This window comes from Bubalus kerabau, chromosome 11, assembly GCF_029407905.1.
Source record: "Bubalus kerabau isolate K-KA32 ecotype Philippines breed swamp buffalo chromosome 11, PCC_UOA_SB_1v2, whole genome shotgun sequence".
NCBI lineage: Eukaryota > Metazoa > Chordata > Mammalia > Artiodactyla > Bovidae > Bubalus > Bubalus kerabau.
This window is the reverse complement of record NC_073634.1, coordinates 99,250,416-99,269,762: the sequence shown is the minus strand read 5'-3', so window position 1 is coordinate 99,269,762 and position 19,347 is coordinate 99,250,416. Positions and strand designations below refer to the sequence as shown.

The 19,347-nt window shown below is 40.0% G+C and overlaps 1 protein-coding gene and 1 long non-coding RNA gene across 17 annotated transcripts in view; both read left to right on the top strand.

Annotated features, from left to right (window-relative positions):
- The window catches only part of MAPKAP1 (MAPK associated protein 1), a 233,740-nt gene that overhangs the window by 78,590 nt on the left and 135,803 nt on the right, over positions 1–19,347 (top strand). The window lies entirely within an intron of this gene.
- Positions 8,281–15,030, top strand: LOC129623552 (uncharacterized). Its single transcript, XR_008700585.1, has 2 exons — positions 8,281–11,439; positions 14,272–15,030. It is a non-coding gene; the product is annotated as an uncharacterized LOC129623552 (long non-coding RNA).

The following is a 19,347-nucleotide window of genomic DNA, read 5'->3' as shown; positions in this document are numbered from 1 at the left end:
TATGTCAAGCAGAGAATATTAAGAAAAATTTTAATGAGTGGAAAAAAGGAGGGGGAAGTTGAAACTGTCCTATACCCTAGAGATCCTTTCCCGCAATGCTTATAACAGCCTGTATTAAATAGGGTGGGGCTTTTGTTTTAGTTTTTGCCATGGTTGAAAAGATAATCATTTGAGGTGTGTATATTTTGAGTGATTTGGGGTCTTTTCTTTCTTTGAAATCATTTGGCATTCTTTTTCCTTTCACTCTGGAGAAAAATTAGTGCTTAACAATATACTATAAGATTATGTCTTTGTGTTCCACAAGTAATAACCGTGCATTTTATTAAATATAGACTAGAATTTGAATTAGCAGCTGAAATGTTTTAAGATTTTTCAGAGCTTCAATTAAACTTAGCATGGATTTTTTATTTTTTTCCTGCTAACTTCCTGTTTCTTGGTTCATAGTAGTCCTGTAATGAGATGTCTCTTGCATTTAAGCTTTTGCTTTTGAGAGTTTTGTTTTTGGTAAACTATAGGGAACTAGAAGAATTTGAAAGAGGAAATAGTATGAAGGAAAATTAAGTGTTCTAGCACATAATGCATTTCTATTTCTCTCCCTCCATTCTTCCCTTCCTAAGTCCTTAAAGGAACCTGGGACTGGGAACGGAACCTGCTTGGGAATAATTGGATTCTTTTTTTCTTGGTTTTTTTTTTTTTTTTAATTTTTTTATTATTATTATTATTATTTTTACTTTACAGTATTGTATTGGTTTTGCCATACATCAACATGCATCCGCCACAGTGTACACGTGTTCCCCATCCTGAACCCCCCTCCCACCTCCCTCCCCATACCATCCCTCTGGGTCATCCCAGTGCACCAGCCCCAAGCATCCTGTATCCTGCATTGAACCTAGACTGGTGATTCGTTTCTTTTATGATATTATACATGTTTTAATGCCATTCTCCCAAATCATCCCCCCCAACCTCTCCCACAGAGTCCAAAAGACTGTTCTAGACATCTGTGTTTCTTTTGCTGTCTTGCATACAAGGTTGTCATTACCATCTTTCTAAATTCCGTATATATGCGTTAGTATACTGTATTGGTGTTTTTCTTTCTGGCTTACTTCACTCTGTATAATAGGCTCCAGTTTCATCCACCTCATTAGAACTGATTCAAATGTATTGGATTCTTTTCTTCTCCATATAAGCTGAAAAGATGATGAGGCTCCTCATTCATCTGTGAAGCAAAGAAATGGGTTCACTTACAGCTGTGTCTTAAGTTTTTAAAAATTAAATGAGTGGATACAGAAAAAAATGTAAAGATATAGGCAATACACGGAGTTGTACAATAATCATCCATGTACCACCCAGTTGGGGAGAAAGAACGTTACTTTTACTGATGTTCTTTCTGAAGTCCACTCTTTATTTTCTTTGCTGTCCTCCCGCTTATAGAAGGTGTCTTTAATTCTCTTGCTTCTCTTTATAGCTTTTTCCCATATATTTGTATCCCTAAACAATACAAAGTTTTTGAACTTTATATGAATGTTTTTATATATAATTACATATGTTGTTGTTTAGTCACTAAGTTGTATCTGAATCTTCTGTGACTCCGTGGACTGTAGCCTACCAGGTTCCTCTGTCCATGGGATTTCCCAGATCTGGAATACTGGAGTCAGTTGCCAATTTTTTCTCCAGGGGATCTTCCCAACCCAGGGATCGAACCTGTGTCTCCTGCATTGGCAGGTGGGTTCTTTACCACTGAGTCACCAGGAAAGCCCATAATTACATGTGTTTTTAATATAATTAAACATTATAAATATTTATATTTTTAATAAATACTTAATTATGTTCTAAGTATTCTGTAACTTTTCTCTGAGCATCTGAAATAAAAAAGAAATTCACCCATGTCCATGCTTGCAATTCATTGTACAAGTATGGTTGGTGCAATTTATTTATCTGTTCAGTTGTTGATGAACATTTGGTTTGTTTACAGTTTCTGCTATGAAAAATAATACTGTTTATAAATATTTCACATGTGCGAAAATTAAAAACATTTTTGACTATAAATCACAGACAATAAAAGATACATCTTACATCCTGACCTAGTATATACACACATAAGTAAGTACATGTGCACATACAGATATATGTTGAAAGTAAATTTTCATGGAAGAATATTGACCAGAGCCAAGAGCAAATGCACTATGATATTTTTTATTCTGATCTAATCTCTTCTATTCATTTTAAGAAATGCTGGTAAAAATGGGCTCACTTGATTTCCCAGCCTTCAGGACCATGGTTTGAAAACTTCTGTTCCAGAATACATGCAGACATGGAATTACAGGGTTACAGCATGTGGTGCTAGCTCAGTGATGTGTGTTACTATTTCTCCATTCTCTCTTCTGTTCTCCTTGTTTATTTGTTTTTCCCAGGTTAATATCACACTATTTTAATTATTTCAAACTTATAACAATTTCTGATATCAGGTAAATCATGTCCCCTCAAACTCCTTTTTTCTTATTCACAAACTCCTTGTGTATTATGGCCACTTTATTGCTGTTGCATGTAAATTTTGAAACTTTGTCAAGTTTTTCAAAAATTCATATTGAGATTTTGATTAAAATTGGACTAAATTTGTAGATCAGTTTCAGAGAGTTGATGTCTTTACCATTTTGAACATGATATATCTCTCCATTTATTTAATATAAATTGTCTTTCATAAAATTTTGTAATTTCTCCATAGAAATATTATGTCTTTTGTTAGATTGAATCACACATACTTAATATATTTTGATTCTATATCAATATCTTTTAAATCACAGTGTCTCACTTTTTGTTGTTGTTCAGTCACTCAGTCGTGTCTGACTCTTTGTGACCCCATGGACTGCAGCACACCAGGTTTCCTGTCCTTTGCCATCTCCCGGAGCTTGCTCAAACTCATGTCCATCGAGTGGGTGATGCCATCCAACCATCTCATCCTCTGTCATCCCCTTCTCCTCCTGCCTTCAGTTTTCCCCAGCTTCAGGGTCTTTTCAAATGAGTCGGCTCTCGGCATCAGGTGGCCAAAGTATTGGTGCTTCAGCTTCAGCATCAGTCCTTCCAATGAATATTCAGAGTTGATTTCTTTTAGGATTGACTGGTTTGATCTCCTTGCAGTCCAAGGGACTCTCAAGAGTCTCCTCCAACACCACAGTTTTTGTTGCTAATGTTTAGAAATAGCAGTTGGTTCTTATATACAGATTTGATATCAACAACCTTGAAAGGGAAAGTGAAGTCGCTCAGTCATGTCTGACTCTTTGCGACCCCATGGACTGTAGCCTACCAGGCACCTCTGTCCATGGGATTTTTCAGGCAATAGTACTGGAGTGGATTTGCCATTTCCTTCTCCAGAGGAACCTGGATTCAACAACGCTAATAAACTCTTATTAATCATATTTTATACCTTTTTTTGGTAGTCTGTGGCATCAGTCTTTGCAAATATGATAGTTTTATTTTTATTAATGGGCTTCCCTGGTGGCTCAGATGGTAAAGAATCTGCCTGCAATTTGGGAGACCCGAGTTCAATCCCTGGGTTGGGAACATCCCCTGGAGGAGGGCATGGCAACCCATTCCAGTATTCTTGCCTGGAGAATCCCCATGGACAGAGGAGCCTGGCAGGCTACAGTCCACGGGGTCATAAAGAGTTAGACATGACTGAGCCACTAAGTCCATTGTTATTAATGTTATATATATATATATATGTTATATATTAATATATATATATATATGTTATATATTAATATATATATAGGCTGTTCTATGCAGCTTGTGGGATCTTAGTTCAACCAGGAATTGAACTTGGGCCCCAGCAGTGAAAGCATTGAGTCTTAATCACTGAATTGCCAGGGAAATTACAGTTTTATTATTTTTGTTCCAATCTTTATACTTTTATTTCTTTTTTGCCTTTTACTGTTGTTTCTTTTTTGCCTTACTGAACTGGCTAAGAGCTCTAATACCATGCTGAAAGAGGCATTCTTCTTCCTGATATTAAAGGAGATGCTTTCATTGTTTCATCATTAAGAATGGTGTTTGTTGTTTGGCAGATGACTTATGCTGGATTAAGAAAGGTCTCTGTTACTCTTAGTTTGCTAAGGTTATTATTTTTTAATCATGAGTGAATGTTCAATATACTGAGTGCATTTTCTATATTTATGTAGACTACCATATTATTTTTCTCCTTTAATTTCTTAATCTGATTAATTATATTAATTATTTTCTTTATTTAATTGACTTTGCATTTGATAAGATAAATTAAACTTTGTCAAGTATCCTGATTTTTACCTACAGTGGGATTGGTTGACTAGTTTTTTGGCTTTTAATAAGTCTTTGTTTACATTGACCTGTAGTATTTCTATCCCATACTCGCAAGTTTTTATATGGATGCTTTCTAGTCTTGCAAAGTGATTTAGGAATTGTTTTTTTTTCAGTACCACTGATTAGTATGGGTAATATTAGCACTTTATTTTCTTGGGCTCCAAAATCACTGCAGACAGTGACTGTAGCCATCAAATTAAAAATGTTTGCTCCTTGGAAGCAAATCTATGACAAACCTAGACAATGTATTAAATAGCAGAGACATCACTTTGCCAACCAAGGTCCGTCTAGTCAAAGCTATGGTTTTTCCAATAGTCATGTACAGATGTGAGGTTGGACCATAAAGAAGGCTGAGCACTGAAGAATTGATGCTTTTGAAGTGTGGTGCTGGAGAAGACTCTTGAGAGTCTCTTGGACTGCAAGGAGATCCAACCAGTTAAATCTAAATGAAATCAATCCTGAATATTCTTTGGAAAGACTGGCTGAAACTAAATACTCCAATACTTTGGCCATCTGATGCGAAGAGTTGACTCATTGGAAAAGTCCCTGATGCTGGGAAAGATTGAGGGCAGAACAAGAAGTGGGAGACAGAGGATGATGTGGTTGGATAGCATTGTCTGCTCAATGGACATGAGTTTGAGCAAGCTCTGGGAGATAGTGAAGGACAGGGAAGCCTAGAGCACTGCAGTCCATGGGATATCAAAGAGTTGGACATGACTGAACAACAGCAATAACAACAACATAAGCTCTATCTATATTTCAAATGTTTGGTAGAACTTGCTGATAAAACTAGTTGTCACAGGTTGGGTTTTCCTGGGAAGCTGACTCTGAAATGAAGATTAGCATGCAAGAAATTTGTCAGAGAGTGCTTTCTGGATTATCCCCTGCTAGGAAAAGGGAAGGAAACAGGATAGGGTAGAAGGAACTGGATGGTAGTGCTTACCCCATGGAGCATTCGAAATTAGGATGGTCCTTTGGGGTTGTCCCAAGTTGGGATAAGGGGGCCAGGCCTTAATATTTCTACAGTGTCCATGCCAGTCTAGCCTTTGTACTGTTTATGTTTACTAGATTGTGTAAGTTCATATGAATTTACTGGGACCGCTCCTTCATCTCTGTGATGGGTTTCTGATTTGCTGGGAAACTTATATAAGAAAAGTTCATAGAATAAAGTATGGTTTCTCTTCAGTTGTGGAACCAATACATTTGCAGTTTTAGTCATTGTATTTTTCATTTCTAGAAGTCCCATTTTGATTTTTGATCTTTGTCCCAAAGATCTATTTGGTAATTTTTACAACTTTTCATTATGAAACATTTAATAATAACTTTCTTAAGTAATAATAGTTTAGTGATCACCTGGAGAAGGCAATTGCAACCCACTCCAGTACTCCTGCCTGGAAAATCCCATGGACGGAGGAGCCTGGTGGGCTGCAGTCCATGGGGTCGCAAAGAGTCAGATACGACTGAGCAACATCACTTTCACTTTTCACTTACATGCATTGGAGAAGGAAATGGCAACCCACTCCAGTGTTCTTGCCTGGAGAATCCCAGGGACAGAGGAACCTAGTGGGCTGCAGTCTTTGGGGTCGCACAGAGTCAGACACAACTGAAGCGACTTAGCAGTAGCATGCTCATTAACGTTTTTTCTATATTTGCTTTATGTTTTATTTAGCCATTTCAAAATTGCCATTCACTGTTTTTTATTCTAAGTTTTTATTTTGTATTGGGATATAGTTGATTAATAATGTTGTGATAGTTTCTGGTGAACAGTGAAGCGACTCAGCCAAACATGTACATGTATCCAACCATTCACTCTTAAATACTTCAGCTTGCATCTTCTAAGGAGAGTGACTTTCTCTTACTCATCCACACATCTTGAATAGTATTTTATAGTCTCTTGTTCCTATCCATACTTTTAGTACTTCAGAGTTTTTCTTTAAACATTTATATTGTGTTTCTGCTCAGTCTGTTAACTCTTATATAATGCCTTCTATGTTTTGTGATTAGGGGCTGTAACAACTCAGTTTTTGTAACTTTTTTTTGGCGGGGGGTTAGAATTATTTGAGGCATATTAGTTCCTCCTGAGCGGGTTAGTTTGCTCCTGTCTCGTACCTGGGAGCAGTCAGTCCAGAAGGACTTTAAATTCTTGGTTTGAGTCTTTCTGGTCCATCAGGTGGTATGAATTTGCTATGAAAATCTTATATGAATATGAATGCCAGGTTGTGGTTGTTAAGTCTCAGAAAAAAAATATTTTGGACAAGCATTTTCCCTCATCAGGTAGGGAAACTTAATTCTAATTTATGCTCACATATATGGGGCTTCCCTGGTGGCTCAGAAGGTAAAGCGTCTGCCTGCAATGCAGGAGACCCGGGTTTGATCCCTAGGTTGGGAAGATCCCCTGGAGAAGGAAATGGCAACCCACTCCAGTATTCTTGCCTGGAGAGAATCCCACGGATGGAGGAGCCTGGTAGGCTACAGTCCACGGAGTTGCAAAGAGTCGGACACGACTGAGCGACTTCGCTTATAGGGCTTTTGGGCTTCAGCTTTATTATACATTTTGATTGGGCTATCCTGTGTATCAAAAAAAAGCAGACGCTTAATATCACCTTACTTGGCAAATACCATCACTAAGTCAAAAATGGTGTTCTGCTTCCCTTCCAAGGTTTCCCTTTTCATCTTATTTTTGGGCCTTTGTGAATTCCTTCAACACTTGCCAGCCTATTGGGTAAAATAAATGTTTTATATTACATATACTTTATATTTATCAAAATCTATAGTTGTTTTATTTTAGGTGGTTGGTTAGGGTATATTGCCATCTGGTTGAAATGGAAGTCCTTTAGTAAAAGTTTTTTACTGTGTTTTCTTAAATGCTGTGGAAAGAATACATGTTACGGAAGGAAGAGAAAGATAAGAGATAACTTATATGTAAATATTTCATCGTTCTTGATTTCATGAAAATGTTGATTCAAAGTATAATACAAGACTCTCCCCTTTAGAAAAAGAACTTTAAGATATTTGGTTTTGGAGGAAATTATAGTAGGTAAAGATTGTGATCTTTTGAGTCAGTCAGACCTGGGTTTCTACCTGAGTTATTTCACTAGCTCTGTGACCTTTAGTAATTTCTTTAACTTCTTAGCAGTTTATTTATCTATAAAATGGGGCGATGGCAGTTTTAAAGATCAAAAGGATTAATATATGTAGAGGGCTCAACCTCGTGCCTGAGTAAATGTTAGCTCATTTTAATTTTTGCTTCTCTCTTTTCAGAAGTATTCATGGTACTAATACAGAGTGTTAGATGTGAAACATCTCACATTCCACACGTAATTATGTGAAATGGAATATGGGGACCTGGGAGACACAGCCATAAAGGGAAAAACAAGAAAAGTACTTCAAGGTTAGAAGATGGGGAGGAAAACAGTAAGCTTGACAGGTGACCAGAGCCAAGGAGACCCTGTGGCTTCCCTCAGCTTACCAAGAGCAGGGCCTCTTAAGGATGCTGTCTGCTCTGGCTCTTTCTTCCGTGTTCTGTTCAATTAGTTGTACATCCCTACACCTTCAGGTCAGAGGGAGCTCTTACTTTGTGTCGCCCAACAGAGCTGCCTAGGGTACTTCAGGAAAAGGAAACTTGTTCTCTTCTACAGGGATCTCAAGGGTAGTCAAGGATTTTATTCTCACAGTTCAGCAAGTAACCATTTGGTATCCTCAGAGTTCTGCAAGTACCTTAAAAGAAAAGAGATACAGCTGCATTCTTCTGAATAGAAAATAATCAACAGGAATATTGAAATACATATATATATATATATACACACACATACTATGCAGCATCAGCATATATTAGATAGTGTGAAGCTTTTTGATTTTTTTTCCTCCTCCCCTTGGTATGATTCAATCCAATTCTTGTATAACTTTTTCATTAGACCCCACTGTGGAACATCAGAAATAAGAGGGAATTGTGTGGACCACTTCGATGTAACCTTTGACTCTATATCTTTGCATGCCCAAAGACAAGAAAAGTGTGTCTTATTCATTCATTGTCTGTATATATTTCTCTTGGTACTGCTGTTGTCACTTTGGTTTTTTAGTAAGGGAAATTGGCTTATTTGAAACGTTTGTCTTAATCCTCTATGGAAATATCAGTTTACAGGAAGGTTAAGGCAGCTCGTTTAGGTTCCTCTCAGAGTCTCTGCTGCAATTGTCGGAAAGGAAGCCCCAGGGAAGCCCCAGAGCACAGGCTTTGGAAGAGCAGTGGCTGCGCAGAAGACACACTCGAGATGCATTATCAGGTGCTGTCTGGAGAGTAGAAATTATGGTGTGAAGGCGGAAATGCTGATGTCTCCACTTTCCCAACTTAGCATAAACATCTTCTTTATCTTTGGTGAATTTTGGTTCCATAGAGGTGGCTCCAAGAAGCCTTAAATGCAAGTGTGAAATTGTTTTTAGAATCCTGGCTTGAAAACATGGTGTTTGGGGGTTTTCTTCACTTGTGTTCTTTTTCTTAAAGGAAAAGGTTTCATAGCATCCCCTGTCAGTGTCATTTCCTTTTCTGTGATGACTTGTTCATTGTTACATCAAAGGATGCAGGAAGTAAGGAAGGCATAAATAGATAAACGAACAAACAAATAAATAAAAAGCTTTGCTGCCTTTGTTACATCTTAAAAAGGCTTGACTATAACATAATGGAAACAGAGCAGCTATTTGATTGCAACTTTAGGATTTTTCCGTGAAACTTCGAAGCATGCCTGACTTATTTTCTGTTTTAAATAACACTATGACATGGGAGAAGAAGTACACCATGGTTGCAGTGGGACTTTTGAATGTATCATCATCCTGGTCAGGGTAGGTGCTGGCATGGAATGCTCTCATCACAGTGCTTGCTTGCCCACTGACATGTCATGTTCATCCTTTGTAAGGCCCAGAAGATGATTTGTAAATTATTTGCTTCTTGCCCCTGTACAGTGTTTTGTTTCTTTCATTTTTTAACCATCCTAACCATTTTTAAGTGTGCAGTTGAGTGGTGTTAAATACATTCATGATGTTATATGATCATCATGACTATGTGTCTACATAACACTTTTCTTCTTGTGAGGCTGAAACTTGATACCCATTAAACACAACTCCCTGTTCTTCCCTCCCCCTGGTTCCTGGCAGCTGTTGTTCTACTTTCTAACTCTATGATTTTTACTACTCTTAAGTATCTGCAAAATGGCTGTCTGAGGAGGCCTTACAAATAGCTGTGAAAAGAAGAGAAGCGAAAAGCAAAGGAGAAAAGGAAAGATATTCCCATCTGAATGCAGAGTCCAAAGAATAGCAAGGAGAGATAAGAAAGCCTTCCTCAGTGATCAGTGCAAAGAAATAGAGGACAACAGTAAAATGGGAAAGACTAGAGATCTCTTCAAGAAAGTTAGAGATACCAAGAGAGCATTTCATGCAAAGATGGGCTCAATAAAGGACAGCAATAGTATGGACCTAACAGAAGCAGAAGATCTTAAGAAGAGGTGGCAAGAATACACAGAAGAACTATATAAAAAAGATCTTCACAACCCAGATAATCACAATGGCGCGATCACACACCTAGAGCCATACATCCTGGAATGAGAAGTCAAGTGGGCCTTAGGAAGCATCACTACAAACAAAGCTAGTACAAGTGATGGAATTCCACTTGAGCTATTTCAAATCCTAAAAGATGATGCTGTGAAAGTGCTGCACTCAATATGCCAGCAAATTTGGAAAACTCAGCAGTGGCCACAGGACTGGAAAAGGTCAGTTTTCATTCCAATCCCAAAGAAAGGCAATGCCAAAGAATGTTCAAACTACTGCACAGTTGCACTCATTTCACACGCTAGTAAAGTTATGCTCAAAATTCTCCAAGCCAGGCTTCAACAGTACTTGAACCGTGAACTTCCAGATGTTCAAGCTGGATTTAGAAAAGGCAGAGGAACCAGAGATCAAATTGCCAACATCCATTGGATCATCGAAAAAGTGAGAGAGTTCCAGAAAAACATCTGCTTCATTGACTATGCCAAAGCCTTTGACTGTGTGGATCACAATAAACTGTGGAAAATTCTTAAACAGATGGGAATATCAGAACACCTGACCTGCCTCTTGAGAAAGCTGTGTGCAGGTCAGGAAGCAGCAGTTATAACTGGACATGGGACAACAGACTGGTTCCAAATCGGGAAAGGAGTCTGTCAAGGCTGTATATTACCACCCTACTCATTTAACTTCTATGCAGAATACATCATGAGAAACGCTGGGCTGGATGAAGCACAAGCTGGAATCAAGACTGCTGGGAGAAATATCAATAACCTCAGATATGCAGATGACACCACACTTACGGCAGAAAGTGAAGAAGAACTAAAGAGCCTCTTGATGAAAGTGAAAGGGAGTGAAAAAGTTGGCTTAAAACTCAACATTGAGAAAACTAAGATTATGGTATCTGGTCCCATCACTTCATGGCAAATAGATGGGGAAACAGTGGAAACAGTGGCTGACTTTATTTTTCTGGGCTCCAAAATCACTGCAGATGGTGACTGCAGCCATGAAATTAAAAGACACTTACTCCTTGGAAGAAAAGTTATGACCAACCTAGACAGCATATTAAAAAACTGAGACATTACTTTGCCAACAAAGGTCTGTCTCGTCAAGGCTATGGTTTTTCCAGTGGTCATGTATGGATGTGAGAGTTGGACTATAAAGAAAGCTGAGCGCCGAAGAATTGATGCTTTTGAACTGTGGTGTTGGAGAAGACTCTTGCGAGTCCCTTGGACTGTAAGGAGATCCAACCAATCCATCCTAAAGGAGATCAGTCCTGGGTGTTCATTGGAAGGACTGGTGTTGAAGCTGAAACTCCAATACTTTAGCCACCTGATGCGAAGAGCTGACTCCTTTGAAGAGACTCTGATGCTGGGCAAGATTGAAGGCAGTAGGAGAAGGGAACAACAGAAGATGAGATGGTTGGATGGCATCCCGGACTCAATGGACATGAATTTGAGTAAACTCCGGGAGTTGGTGATGGACAGGGAGGCCTGGCATGCTGCAGACCATGAGGTCACAAAGAGTCAGACACGACTGAGCGCTGAACTGACTGACTGACTGAATGAAGTATCTCATGTAAGTAGAATCATACAGTATTTTTGTGTCTGGCTTATTTCATTTAGTGTAAATAGCCTTGAGGTTCATCCATGTTGTAGCATATTGTAGGGTTCCCTTATTTTTTAAAGCTTAATAACATCCCATTGTAGGTGTACACCACATTTTGCTTATCCATTCATCTGTCAGTGGACACTTGCATTGTTTCCATTATTAGCTGTTGTAAATAATGCTGCTGTAACATGAGTGTACACACATTTTGTCAAGACCCTGCTCTCCATTCTTTTGGGTGTACACCCAGAAGAGTAATGCTGGATCATTTGGTAATTCTAATTTTTAATTTTTTGAAGAGCTTCCATATTGTTTTCTACAGTTGCGGTACCATTTTAGATTTTCACTAACAGTACACAGGTTTACCAGTTTCTTCACATCCTTGTCAGTTCTTGCTATTTCTGGGTTTTTGGTTTTTGTTTTGATAGTAGGCATTCTGATGAGCATGAGGTGGTACCTGATTGTAGTCCTGATTTACATTTCCCTACTGATTAGTGATGTTGAGCATCTCTTCATGTGCTTATTGAACATTTGTATATATAACTTTGGAGAAATATTTATTCCAGTCATTTGCCCACCCATACAGTTTTATGAAAAGTAAAAGAAGTAGCTTCGGAATTATAAGTGACAAGAACTCAGGCTCTGGAGTTAGAAAGCTCCCATCTTCACCAGCCACACGATATTTTGGGCAACTTACTTCATTTCTCCAAGCTTTCATTTCATCTAAAATGAGAATAGTTGACTCTATCTCATTAAGTTGTTTGGGATTACATAAACTAATATTACAGATGTCAAATATATGGTCTAGTATTTGATCTATAGTGTTTAATACATATTAGCTGCAGTATTGCTGGAATCATGAGCCAGTCATAAAAACACATTTTATATCTTTGTTGTCTTCCTGCATTGATAGTATAATTCATTCCATTTTTGAAAATTTTCTCTTGGTGTTTCAGTTCATACTACTTGTTGTCCCCGGAGAAGGCAATGGCACTGCACTCCAGTCCTCTAACCTGGAAAATCCCATGGGCGGAGGAGCCTGGTAGGCTGCATGCAGTCCATGGGGTGGCTACGAGTCGGACACGACTGAGCGACTTCACTTTCACTTTTCACTTTCATGCATTGGAGAAGGAAATGGCAACCCACTCCAGTGTTCCTGCCTGGAGAATCCCAGGGACGGGGGAGCCTGGTGGGCTGCCGTCTATGGAGTTGCACAGAGTCGGACACCACTGAAACGACTTAGCAGTAGCAGTACTTGTCCCAGTCACTATAATGTTAGGTGAAACCACATGGAATTGAAAATCTTGCAGATCATAAATGATTATCAGAATTTCATGTGATGTAACTTAATGTAATAGAAACTATTTGAGTGTCTAATATATGCCAGAGTATCTCGTATGCTATTTTATTCATTCTTCCCAGATTCCCTATAAAGTGTATATTATTTTCTCCATTTGGGGCTGGGGAAACTAAGACTTGGAGAGCTGAACAGATTTGCTTGTGTTTACACAACTTTAAGTAGTTAAGCCAGAATTCAGACTGGAGTCTGCTAAATCCAAAGTTCATTCATTTCCTTTCCAATTTCTGCCACCTGAGCAGTCTCATCTGAGACTGTCTCTGAGACACCCCTGCCCTTCCTCTGTGCCCAGTAAAGATGAGAGTTAGAGAAACTACTCCATTTCTTCTTAGTTGCCAGTGACTTGGGTTTTCTTCAACGCAGTGAACAGCATGTTCTGTGTTCCTGTACAGTGTGTGTGCCTTTGTCCATCTTTTTCGCATTAGAGACACAGCATCTGCAGTGTTGGCTGCAGTCAGCTAAGCTCTGCCTTCATCCCATTTCTCACTGCTCTCACCATCTCCATCCTTTATTGAACTTCTCTTTTGGGCGGGTAACATGCTAGATGCTTTATCCACAGTATCTCAGTGTCCCTATAATTCTAGAGCATAGGGGCTAAAATCCTTTACAGGTTGGAAGGAGACTGAGGCTAAATGGAATTATATGATTTAGCTGAGGATGCAGGTGTGTCTTGTTTCAGGGTCCTTGTCTTTTCTGCAGCACTTCATTTCCTCCTCCCATTCTTAGAGAGGTTCTCATGAAAGGGGTATGAGGGTAGCCTTTTCTGCGGAAAGTCTACAGCCCACCTGGGTGTGTTAGCCCTGCTAAATTTCCCCCCCTTTCTTTCCCCACTCCTTTTCCTCTTAGAAAAAGGCCTGTTCCTTTCCCTCTCCTCCTTTTCTTTTCCTTCCTCTTTCCCTCCCCTTTTTCCTTCCTTTCTTTCTTTTTCTTTTCATTCTATTCCTTTCCTTTCCTCATTCCCTCCCTCCCTCTCCTCCTTCCTTCCTAATGAAGTTTAAATACCAAGATTAGGAAACTACTTAATGTATTTCCTAAAGGAAATTGGATTCTTTAGATATCCCCATTTGATTTTTTTCTGACACTAAAAATTATCCCCTAAGTTTAATTTGCTTTCAGAGGAATTATCATCTTTTAAAATATACTACTAAAACAAGCTAGATTGAATTCCTATTAGTTTCAAAAAGGGTGACCTTCTTCTCAGACTTTGAATGGTATCTTTTAAATAATAGGATTTGGGAGTAATTGCTTAATATCTGAGTTCAAGGTAATGACCTAACACATTTGAGTTCTAAGGAAAGCCTATTTGCCCTTGCACCCTACTCACTCCTAAACTGGATAACTGGGGCCAACTTTCTTAGTCACTTCATGAACTGTGTTGGTGAAACCTCTTCTCTTAGCAGCTGGAAGTTGCACTTTATTCTTTGTTATTTCATTGTTTCCTTTAGGGTGAGGAAGAATAATTAAGGAGAACATCGTTTCTGAGCAGCTGGAATCAAATTCCAGCTGACTGCGGCACCTGTGAAGACGGCACCTCTGCCTCTGGGTGGCAGGGTAGGGTGCCAGCCGGGGCGCCTGCGACAGTGGGCTCCAAAGTGCAGACACGCGGCCATGCCACACCAGCCCTGCCCTTCTGGGAGCTTCAGATGGCAGTAACACCAGTGAATGCAAAGTGTCTGTTTGAGACTAATTAGAGGAGTGATTTGTGAAACGGTGGCTATTTATTTAATTAATCACCAGCACAAAGCCATAAAACCCATATTTTAAAAATCCCTGTTAGTTTGCCATGTGGTTAATAGATTGGGGCACATTAAAAAGTGACATGGTGATGTATTAAAAACGCTCCACCAAAGGTTCCTTTAGGAAGGAGCGGAAGCTGTCTGCTTTAGATGCTGAAGTGTAACCTGCCAGGATTTGACCTGTCTGAGATTTTAATATTTGTAAAGGCATTTATCTTTTGAATAGCATCTTCATTAGGACATCTCCTTTTGGAATATTTCAAAATATAAAAATGTTTGTAGAGTAATTTTAAAATTAAAATTAATTTTGTTGCAGGTTCTCTTCACAATGAGAAACTGTGTTTTCCCATTAAATTATACTGTGTTTACTAAGCTTAACCATATCTCTTATAACATAGGTCATTGTTTTATATTTTTGGGTGGGAGAGTCATTTACTGAAATAATAAATTCCATGGCATTTTTTGTTACAGCTGTCAGAATTGCATTTGTTCTGCATGTGTGTGTGTGTGTGTGTAGTTTTTAATCAGATGGTCACAGAGATAGTTGCTATACTTGGTCAGTCTCAGGTCAGGTGAATTGTCATTTTTGGATAGTAAGAATAAAGATAGAATTAGATGACACTGGCATTCAAAATGAGAAGAAATGGCTTAGATTCTAACAAATGATAGTGGTTTTTACACATACAAACTTCTAGTTGGTTTTCAGTGTACATAAATGTGTGTATGTACAGGCCATCTTGCATTTTATTAATAACTATTTGATGCTAATCTTGATATGGTTGTGATCCACTCTTTATTTTAAAGAAACAAAATCATTCTGAATGATCAGTGTGTTCCTGCTAAACAATCTCTTCAAATTTTTTAAGAAAATGTGTTGCTTAGGTGGATACTTATAAGGAAATTGTCCGGCCCTTAGGATTGTGTTTCTCTGCTGTGTTGTGTAATTACCTGCTCAGTTAGAAGGGGAGCAGGAATAAAACATGAGTATGTTAATGCAGCCTGGAGCTGATGTGGTGGTAATGATTACAATGCAGATAAAGCATTTCTCATAACTGCCGTTGCCTACTGGAGCCTTTGAAACATCTGGACCTTTAATTGAAAAATAGTATGGTGCTGTGCAAGGCAGACGTGCTAAGTGAAGTCACTAATTTAGAATACAAAAATATAATTGATAAAGTGTTTTATTTACATTGTATTTAAATATTCATACTTTGTTATGCTTTGTATAACAGGGAATTACTGGGTTAAATTTTCATGAACATAGACAGTTTAAATGAGATAAATTAAGTGAAAACGTTAATGGAATTTTACACTGGAACCAGAAAGCAGTTTGCTCCTGGAGGGTGTGTATGTTTGTTTCTACTGGGGTCTTCCTTTAGGAAAGCAAATAGGTTATGGTCTTATTCTTTGGGTTTAGCATTTTAGAAGAACTAACCATCAGTTGGTAACATCGTTGCATTTCATTCATGTTATTGCTATCATATCTTATTACTTAGTTTTTTAAAAACTAAACATTTCTTGGCATAATGGTAAATGGCTCTAATGGCAACATTATCGCCCAATAAACCGAAGCCTTCCCCACCTCTCCGGGGCAGGTTATCAGAGCTGCCCAGGAGAGTAGAAGAGCTGGTGAAGGGCGTGCAATTAACCTTTGTCCTGCATTCGCAGCAGGGGAACTGACCTAGCAGCCTTCCGAGGAAATCCAATTTAATTTAAAATGAATTTGAAAAGACAAATTAGCCATATCTATTTTAATAAGATAAAATCCTGATTCTCCCTGTGTCTGGTTTAGTTAGGACCTCAGAGGAGATTGGACTGACTACAACTGAGGATGAACAGGAGAGAAATAACACCAGGTAGCTGAGGAAAAGCCCTGGAGACCCTGGGGCCCGGGTGGCTTGTCAGTTCCTGCAAGTGAGCAGGTCTTGGGCTGCCTGTTTCCACAGAGAATTGCAACCTGAGACGGGCCTTTGTCTCGTCAGACCTTTGGCTTGTGTTGGAGCTTGTGCCATGTTGATGTCATAGGCAGCTTGCCTGCCTCTCCAAGGACCGAATTGTTATTTTCTTGCTTTGTCATTATCGATGCACATTTGGGTACTACCACCTGGGTAACCACATTTGGTACAGTTGCACCTCACAATTACTCATGAGTCCCTTAACCCAAGAGCAAGGATTCTCTGAGGCCCATGAGTTGGTACTTCACCACTACGTTTTGAGAACTGAAGCGGAGGGTTCTGCCTCTTCTTCAGGGAGCTGGTGTTCTCTCCTGTTTTTATTCTCTGAAACATAGAGATGATTTATTGAGCCCCTTCTGTGTATCCAGCAGCAAGGAAGTCTGTAACTGTTTCTGCCTTGTGCCTGCACGCAAGAGGGAACTGTTCCGGAAGCTGTTACCCTGGTGTCCCTCTCCGGGACCAGCAGTCCCTGGAAGAGCTGCAAGTGTATGTGATGGGCAGAGCGGAAGGCAAGGAGTAATTCTGATCTTCCCAGCACTTCTCAGGCAAAGGGATGTTTCTGACTCAGACTGGGACCCTCAGTTCTGAAACAGTGGCCACAACACAAGCCAGCAGCCTCTGTGATCTTTCCTAGATATCCAGGCCTCCCCACGAGTTCTTCAGGACTAGGATTCACCAAGAGGGGAGGATTTTAGGATGGAACAGACCTGGGTTAGAATCTCGATTCCCACCTCCACGCCCCCCATCACCCACTCCCAGTTGAGAGATTTGGAACAGCCTACCATGTTTCCCAGTGGTGTTAGTGGTAAAGAATCTGACTGGCAGTGCAGGAGACGTAAGAGACATGGGTTCGATCCCTGGGTTGGGAAGATCCCTGGAGGAGGGCTGGCAACCCATTCCAGTGTTCTTGCCTGGAGAATGGACAGAGGAGTCTGACAGGCTATGGTCCATAGGGTCACAAAGAGTCAGACACAACTGAAGTGACTTCAGTTCAGTTCAATTCAGTCGCTCAGTTGTGTCCGACTCTTTGAGACCCCATGAACTGCAGCAGCACGCCAGGCCTCCCTGTCCATCACCAACTCCCGGAGTTTACCCAGACTCATGTCCGTTGAGTCGGTGATGCCATCCAACCATCTCATCCTCTGTCGTCCCCTTCTCCTCCTGCCTTCAATCTTTCCAACATCAGGGTCTTTTCAGATGAGTCAGCTCTTCGCATCAGGTGGCCAAAATACTGGAGTTTCAGCTTTAACATCAGTCCTTCCAATGAACACCCTTCGCACGCACCTAATGAATCTCTCCTCAGTTTTAACAGGCAGTGAGCAATCCTCATAGGAATGTTGGGCACGTTAGATAAGATAATGCGTGAGAAGTAATTGGACCCTGGTTTGTTGTTTAGTCGCCAAGTTGTGTCCAACTCTTTGGCGACTCCATGTACTGCAGCCTGTCAGGCTCCTCTGTCCATGGTATTTCTCAGGGAAGAATACTGGAGTGGGTTGTCTATTCCTTCTCCAGGGGTTTCCCTGGGTTTCCCAACCCAGGGATCGAACTTGTGTCTCCTGCATTGGCAGGCAGGTTCTTTACCACTGAGCCACGAGGGAAGCCCTTGGACCCTTGTCAGTTCAGTTCAGTTCAGCCGCTCAGTTGTGTCCGACTCTTTGCGACCCCATGAACCACAGCACACCAGGCCTCCCTGTCCATCACCAACTCCTGGAGTTTACTCAAATTCATGTCCATTGAGTTGGGGATGCCATCCAACCATCTCATCCTCTGTCATCCCCTTCTCCTTCCACCTTCAATCTTTCCCAGCATCAGGGTCTTTTCAAATGAGTCAGCTCTTTGCATCAGGTGGCCAAAGTGTTGCGGTTTCAGCTTCAGCATCAGTCCTACCAGTGAGTATTCAGGACTGATTTCCTTTAGGATGGACTGGTTGGATCACCTTGCAGTCCAAGGGACTCTTAACAGTCTTCTCCAACACCACAGTTCAAAAGCATCAATTCTTCAGCCCTCAGCTTTCTTTATAATCCAGCTCTCACATCCATACATGACTACTGGAAAAACCATAGCTTTGGCTAGACAGGCCTTTATTGACAAAGTAATGTCTCTGCTTTTGAATATGCTGTCTAGGTTGGTCATAGCTTTTCTTCCAAGGAGCAAGTGTCTTTTAATTTCATGGCTGCAGTCACCATCTGCAGTGATTTAGGAACCCCCAAAAATAAAGTCAGCCACTGTTTCCACTGTTTCCCTATCTATTTGCCATAAAGTGATGGGACCAGATACCATGATCTTAGTTTTCTGAATGTTGAGTTTTAAGCCAACTTTTTCACTCTCCTCTGTCACTTTCATCAAGAGGCTCTTTAGTTCTTCACTTTCTGCCGTAAGTGTGGTATCATCTGCATATCTGAGGTTATTCATATTTCTCCCAGCAGTCTTGATTCCATCTTGTGCTTCTTCCAGCCCAGCGTTTCTCATGATGTACTCTGCATATAGGTTAAATAAGCAGGGTGACAGTATACAGCCTTGACGTACTCATTTCCCTATTTGGAACCAGTCTTTTGTTCCGTGTCCACTTCTGACTGGACCTCTGTACATGTCCAGTATGCTTCCTGACTTGCATACAGATTTCTCAAGAGGCAGGTAGGTGGTCTGATATTCCCATCTCTTAAGAATTTTCCACAGTTTGTTGTGATCCAGACAGTCAAAGGCTTTGCATAGTCAATAAAGCAGAAGTAGATCTTTTTCTGGAACTCTCGCTTTTTTGATGATCCAGTGGATGTTGGCAACGTGGTCTCTGGTTCTTCTGCCTTTTCTAAATCCAGCTTGAATATCTGGA